We start from the raw sequence: 8,780 nt of genomic DNA, 5'->3' as shown, positions 1-8,780 counted from the left end.
TTGCACTATTAATATGAAAGATTAATCATAACCCACCTGAATTTACTGTGAGTGTCATGCCTTCTCCAAATATTAATTTATATTGTCCCCCACTCGCAGTCACACAGTTTTTTAAGGCTTGACAAATTCTTGTGCATTTTCTGCCCTCAATCATGTTGAGTATATTTGAGTACGACTGTTAAAACTATAAAAATATATTATTTTGCAATAGATAATAAAGCTCAATAAATTAAGGATTATAGTAATGAACCATAAATAATGAATAACTGAATAAACCTTTTTTTGTATTATTGTATTTTTTTTCCAGCAGGTGCAGGATAAGCTATACGGCAGTATGGCTGCAAAAGAAAATCTTTTGCAGTATATAAACCTGTATTAAGATTTTTTTGTAAGTAGTTACTTATATACAGGACAATTATACTGAGGAAGTTATAAAAGAGATTGTGATTTTCAGACTTATATCTATGCAACTTACACTTGGTAATGAAATTCATATTGTAGTAAAAAAAAAAAAAAAGAAAGAAAGAAAAAGAAAAACTGTCAAAGTTCTATACTCACGGGAATTAATGATCAATTTTGTGCCTGATCCAAAGATTAATGTTTGATATCCACTCCCACTATTCACACACTGGGAAGCTACATAACACTATCTCATACCTCATAGCTTATTAAATAACAGCAAAAAAGCATATAAGATGTACCATTAAAATTCCTCTTTTCAAAGAATAACCTTTGCACTTTCATGAACTATGAATTCATGTAGTTAATGTAGTGAAATTCATATAAGACAAAATGTACAGTATAAAACACTTACTTGACTGTACCAGCAGTTTTATGCCTGTGCCAAAGGTCAGCTTTACGTTATTATTCACACACTGCTACACCTCATAACATTTTCTCAATAGCACCCAACGCATGCAATGAACAGCTTTGTAATGTACATACATTTGCTTGGATTTTGCCTCTTAAAACCAATACGCAATATGAATAATATCTATGTTCAACAACAAATATAAGTCTGTATTTTTCAATATGTGCAGTCTATAGTACTATAGAATACATCATATACTCTATGTACACTTTATGCACTGCAGAATTTAATCTAGTATTCATAAAACTGTGCATTCTCGAGAAAAAAATTATTATAACTTTGTATAAAACATACATTTAAAAAGGGTTCTTAGAAATGCTTGCCTGAATCAACTATGAGTTGTGTTCCAGCCCCAAAGATCAGCTTGTTACCAGCATACACACACAATTACAGTCTATATCAAATACTTAAAGAGCTCTGAAAATCTGGCATTTCTTTCATTTGAAATTTGAAATAACAAAAAGATTTAGAATTCTGAAAAGGGAAATATACAAGATTGAAGATTCACTATGTCTAAGTCAATATTTAAATTTAATCAAATTGGTGCTGTTGACCATATTTTTTTTTCGCAAAACATTTAATTGTCCTTAAGTCTTAACTCTTCCATTTAAATTGCAATTGCAAGTAGGGGACATTCTGAAATTCTGAAAAGTAAATATTTCTAAGATTCTAGTTTTCACTCAAGTTGTTGCTGCAAAATAGCACATTTTAGCTAGTAGTCCTAGCCTTTTGGACCCCACTGTATATCTAGCATTTAGAATTGGTATTTCCGACACAAACACTATACATTAAAACTAAAAGTCTGCATGAAATATTAGTAGAAATGCAGAATAGAAACACTTGCCTTCTTCTACTATAAGTTGAGTTCCAGCACCAAAGATAATCCTGGTTCCTCCAGGATTCACACAGATATATACTCTATATCAAATACACCATACACGAGGCACTAATGCAGAAATGTAATCTAGCATTAATGAAATCTTAGCGATTTAGAAACTAAGAAACTTAACTAACTTAAACTAAATAATATTTTTGTACATTACACCAATTTTCAAAATTGTACCTGTCCCTGTCAGACAACCAGGTAATTACTGGAGGAATTTGTCTGTTTTTAAACCATCAGCTAATGGTCATTGAGGTACAAACACACAGATATCTAACCAAAACCAATATCTCGTATACTTATTTTTTACAAAAGTGCGTGTCCAGAATCATAGCACAAAATCTTGTTCAAATTCTTGTATATTTAGTATTTTATATTCTTACTTATAAAGTAACTTATCAAAGAAAATTTCTTGTTTAAGTTTTGTTGTGAATTTCATTATTAAGACTGTAATATTCTACCAACTGAAGTAGAACAAAATATTAATACTACAGTAAGCGTTTCACAAATTTAAAAATGCTAATGCCACAGTGAATCCTAATAATGATAAGCTGACTTACTTGAAGTTATTATAAGCTTTGTTGCATGTCCAAAGATCAGTTTATTTCCAGCACCAGCATACACACAGTGGAATGTGTCATTTCATTAACTCCAGTATACTCAACAACTATCTTTTTGTTGTCTTAATTGGTTTTACGCTGACTAAAACTAATGTATAGCTTGTGTTTTTGCCTTATGCCTTAATCTATAGAACTCCAAGGAAAGGATTTTGAAATTTGCAATGTCAGAAACTGACAATGCTCACACTGAAAGCTATAACCCTCAAGGATAAATGATTTAAATGTGGATTTTGGTGCTAAAATGTGTACATTGTTAAATGTAATCTGTCCTGCTCTGTCTTGTGCAGATCTTTGTTTTTTAATGGTAAGAACTGAAACAGACACAGCAATGGTCAATCAAAATTTAAAGGCAGTTAACTTACCAACTTCAACAAGCAGTTTAGTCCCTTTTCCAAACATTATCTTGTCAGCACCACGAGTCACACAAAGTGACATGCCATAACAAATACATCTTCAGATTACTCTGAGGCCAGAAACTTTTTATTCCTTATAGTTAAATAAAATATAAATGGAAAAGTGCACCCTTCCCTTATTAACCCTAATTATACCAAACAAACTTGACTATAACATACATAGCTTAAAAGTTGTCTGATTTATTACTAAACACTTACTTGAAGTTATTGAAAGCTTTGTTCCATGTCCAAAGATCAGTTTATTTCTACCACCAGCATCCACACAGTGGAATGTGTCATTTCATTAACTTTTCAGTACACTCTAATCCATTACAAAACATCAAGAAACATCATTATGTTGTCCTGATTGGTTTTACACTGGGCGAAACTAATCTACTGTATAGCTTTACATTTTGGCTTAACGCCTTAATATACAAAACTCCAAGAAAATTAGTTGGGAATTTCCAGTCAGAATATTTCTTCAAATGCTTTCAACAGTGTCAAATCTTCAGACTGTTGACAGTATAAACCGTTGTATAAATTGAAACCTATACCCCTCAAGGATAAATTATTAAAATATAGATTTTTGTGCTAAAATATATATGTGCATTGCTAAATGTAGCATGTACATTATTCTTCTAGGTCTTCAAAACAAATTGATGTCTTCTAATATTCAGAACTGAATCAGGCACAGCTATGTTCGATCAAAATTTAAAGGCAATTAACTTACCAACTTCAACAAGCAGTTTAGTCCCTTTTCCAAAAATTATCTTGTCACCACTACGAGCCACACACAGTAGCACGCCATAGCGAATACTCCAGTTTAGTGTATAGTACATCAGAGTACCTTGACACTACACTAAATTTTCCTTAGAATTTAATCAAATATAAAGGCAAAATGAGCCCCTTTCCCTTTATTAAACTTTAATTAACCCTTCCCTATTCAGTAAGGCATAACGTGGTGTTAAAAAGCAAGTTTAATCAAATGCAGTTTTTCTATTTAATTAAATTACTTTAATTAACATTTAGTTGTTACTAATATACTGATCTTAACAAAATGTGAATGCCACAATGAATCCGAATCACAATAAACTGACTGAGGATATAATATTTCAATATTCGCACACTGGCAGCAATAAACAAATGGGACTATAACATCGTTAAAATATACATAGTTAAAAGTTGTCTGATTTTTCACTAAACACTTACTTGACGTTATTGTTAGCTTTGTTCCATGTCCAAAGATCAGTTTATCTCTATTAGCATCCACACAGTGGAACATGTCATTTCATTAACGTTCCAGTATACTATAATCTATTCCAAAACATCTATATGGTGTCCTGATTGGTTTTACACTGGGCAAATAGCGTTTATTTTGGCTTAACACCATAATATACACAGCTGCAAGGAAATTATTTGGGACTTTGCAGTCAAAAATATTCAATCTCGACTGTTGATAGTATAAATTGAAAGATACAACATTTCACGCAAGGATATAATACTAACAATATAGTTTGTGCTAAAATATATACGTTGCAGATACACTGCTATGTCTTGATAACAGTTCAATAAGAGTTTTTAACATTCTAATATTTAGAAGCGAAACAGACACAACTATAGTCAATCGAAATGTAAAGGCAATACACTTACCAACTTCAACATGCAATCGAGTCCCTTTTCCAAAAATGATCTTATCATTACTAAGAGTCACACAAAGCGGCATGCCATAGCAAATACTCTAGCTTTAGTATTAACTACATTAGGCTACTCTAAGGCCACAAATAATAATTCCTTTTAATTTAATATATGTAAAGTCAAAAGGCGCACCCTTCAACTCATTTAGGCATTCTCTAAGGCTTTAAGCCCACAACAAAAAATTCTTAAATTTCTCAAAGGCATTAAAAAGAACAAAAGAATTACAATTTTGGATTAATTTAACATTTGAATTAACATTTACTTTAATTAACATTTAGTTAGTAGTAGTAGTTATTAATACATAATCATATATGTAGTATGTTACGTTCGCATTCATGAGAAAAACCATCAGAGATTATTTTACATTTGTTACGTATTTCATTATTCAAGACTTTAATATTCTGGAATTACGTTCCTGAAGGGCAGACATATTTCCTCAACAATGGCAATATTTTAATATTCAGAACTAAAACAGGCACAACTATGGACGATCAAAATTTAATGCCAATTTACTTACCAGCTTCAACATGTAGTTTAGTTCCTTTTCCAAAAATTATTTTCTCACTACTAGCAGTCACACAAACTGACATGTCATAGCAAATACTCCAGTTTAGGGTGCATAAATAAGACTACATCAATGCCATAGACTAACTTTTCCTTGTAATTTATATAAATGGAAATGCAAACATTACTGGACCATTCAGTATGCCACAATCTTTATGCACTGTGCATTTGTCTTTATATTTGAGAATAATAATATCTTGTCATACTGAATATCAATAATGTTTCAGTGCATATGATAACTGGATCATGTAGGTACTATTTAAGATTTTTTTTTTTAATCTAGACCTCAATTGACATCTATAGAAAGATTATTAAATAATTTTGAGCCATCACAAATATTCAGGATAGCTTGAATTTCATTACAAAGCAGATAAAGAATTAGCTTTTGTGGTGTTTCTTGGGCTATGAAAAGTATTCTCATGTTGAATTACATAGCAGCATATAAAATAAACTGTATAAGCTATTACCTTATAGTCAAGCCTGGTAGTCAGCAAATTTCAACCCAATTAAACACAAACGTGACAAAAAATGACAACTGAGGAAATAACTTTTGGACCGTAATGCTGTTACTTATGTCATGATAAAATATTTTAATTATTGACCAGTTTTCCAGCACCACCAATATGCATGGTAAAACTATTTTTAATTAGGCAGTCAGGGAGACTATGTATCTCAATGCATACTATAGAACTGGATAAGTGTACAAAACTTACGCAACTCCACAGAAAGTTTAATGCCACTTCCAAAAATGATCTTGTTGTCTCCTCTAGTCACACAAAGCTAAGTGCCTTTACAAAAATTACCCTCTTCAAGTGATCTAATGTTCAGGGTAGACTTTTTTTTTAATAATAATAATAAATTAAATTAAATAGTGGATATCAATAAAGAATCTCTATTGACACATAGAATATTAGAAATATGAACTTTTAACCCAACCATTATGCGCTGCACATATAACTAAAGTTAAACAGTTCTTAAACAATAATCATATTGTGATACACTTCTTACACCTGCAATGACCAGTATTATGTATTAAAAAAATTGTTTGACAACTTACTAGATTCCACTATGAGCGAGATACCTTGGCCAAATATGATCTTGTTCACCCCACCAGTATTCACACTGAGTTAAACTCCATATCAAATACTACCAAACTACAGTAACAACACTGTACTATTCTCTTCCATATACTGTAATAATTTACTTCTCTCGAAAATCACCAAATATGGCTGCAGGTTTGACAACTATGACAGCTAGTTTTATTGTTGTTTATAGCTACATTTATAATTGTGAAGGGTTATAATAAAAGAATGCTGACTAAATCTACTACTGACAAACATATGTAGTTTTGACTAAGTATCTCCATACTTAGTGATACCCTCATATTTAGTGATACAATTAAATGTCTTATTTATAATGTATGTAAAATATTACAGAAACCATAATTCACTGTCAACTTAATTGAATCATGCCTCTGCTATACTACATATACCATTTGTCAATCAAATAGCTATTAATTAAAGAATTTCTTAAAGATTTACATAAAGAGCTGCATTGTTCTTATTTAGAATTGTTCATTTTCTGCATCAATTCATCTAGTGTTATTGTTATACTTTAATGTTACATTTTAAATACAAGTACTTCCCATCAGGTTCTACCACTTTTCTTTCAGCATTAACAGAAACGTGGACTTATTTGAGCATAGAGATATAAATGTCGAACTCACTTTTCTCAATGAGAAGCCTGATTCCATGGCCAAAGATGAGTTTACCATTACCGCTATATGTCACACAATATTACACATCAGTACATTAACCAGGTACACTTTCTCATTCCAAACTAGCTTTATAAACTTTAACTAAGGTATGACAAATAATTCTTCCCTGTAATGATCTTCTGACACTACTGAATGGCACAATTGAGACAAAATGCAAATATAGTGAAATAAAAAATAGCCACAAATCATACAAGAAGAAATGATGATACAAAGCAAGTTAGATTATATAATTCTAAAAGGAAGTGACACATAATCCTAGGTTGCTGCACAAATGCATATTCAATGAATTTACCATAATTATTTTTTTGTCATTTTAAGTCATGGATAAAATTTAACACCTTAACATGCTAATTGGCCAAAAACAATAGTACTTTCTTACCTGCTGCAACATAAAGCCAAGTTCCTTTGCCAAAAATTAATTTGTATTCACCAGCAGTCACACATTCTCAACTTCCATACAAAAAAACTGGAGTTAGTGAGTTTGTGATAGTTTACTAGGTTAAAGCTAAATTAAAAACAGACCATATTTTAGAATTGTATAAGTGTACAAAACTTACGCGACTCCACAGATAGTTTAATGCCACTTCCAAAATAGATCTTGTTGCCTTCTCTAGTCACACAAAGCTAAACGCCATTACAAAAATTACCCTGTTCAAGTCATCTAATCTTTACGAGAGGCAAATATTAAATGATCTGATATCAATGTGTATTTATTCATATAAATATTAAACATTCATTTGAAGGTTGGCATAAATGTAATTATGTTCAAATTTTTCCCTGTCAAGTGCCTAAGATATTTTAATAGTACAAAATACAATTTAATGCTTTTTTAAAAAAAATAAAAATTATGAACACAATTTAAAGTTTTAACCTAATCAATATGCTTTGCTCCTGCAACTTATGTTAACATCACCATGAAATCTGTTTTCAGTTAGCTTAAGTTTAACAGATTAGAAATTTGGTATTGATACACCTGAATTGATCCATAATATGTTACAAAAAGATTTCAAACTTACTAGATTCCACGATGAGTGAGGTACCTTTGCCAAATATGATCTTGTTTACTCCGATAGTATTTACACTAAGATAAAGTCCCATAACAAGTACTCCCTAAATACATCAACACCACTGTACAATTCTCTTCCATATAATGATTTACTTCTCTCAAAAATCACCTAATCTGACTGTAGGCAAATTGTATAAATCAAATCTTACTACAATACATTCATTACAGTAGAAAATCAGAGCATTTATGCATTCCATTTTGCTTGGTAGTATTCTTCTCTTAAGTATCATCATATGGTCATCAACTAAGAAATTCATCAAGAAATAAATCAAATAACATCACCTGATTGAACAAAGAGCTGTGTTCCTTTGCCAAAAATGATTTTGTCCCTGTTGTTAGTCACACAATACAAACCTCCACAACAAAAACTTATTGCATTTCATTCCTTTAAAAATCTTAGCATTTGTTTACAAGTATTGTAAATATGTCATGTTCTATATGAACTGGTTTAGCTTCTATTATAACTACATTTATAATTGTAATTTAATTGTTTTTATAACAAAAGAATGACTAAATCTACTATTGAAAATTCCACAGTTATAACTAAGTATCTCCATGTTTGGTGACACTTTACAGTGAAATGTGTTATTTCTAATAAACTTACTGGTATCCACTGTCAACTTAATGCTGGTCCCAAATATAACCTTATTGGCCCCTCCAGTCACACAGAGGTTTAATCCAGGCCCAAAACTGCTCAACATTTGGGTACTAAAAGTTCTAAAGGTATTTCCTCCATTAAAACTAATAATAGTGCTAATAATATGCTAATATTGTAATATCACAATTCTGTTAAAGTACAAAATGTTACAAAGGAAGCACTCAACTGAAAAATGTTACTTGTTTGTTTTTTTATTTTGATGCCGTTTATAATTTGCACTTGTAATGCCGTATTTACAGCTTAGTATTAAATCT

This window comes from Ictalurus punctatus, chromosome 7 (assembly GCF_001660625.3).
Source record: "Ictalurus punctatus breed USDA103 chromosome 7, Coco_2.0, whole genome shotgun sequence".
Taxonomy (NCBI): domain Eukaryota; kingdom Metazoa; phylum Chordata; class Actinopteri; order Siluriformes; family Ictaluridae; genus Ictalurus; species Ictalurus punctatus.
The sequence above is the reverse complement of the archived record's forward strand: the minus strand, read 5'-3'. Positions refer to the sequence as shown.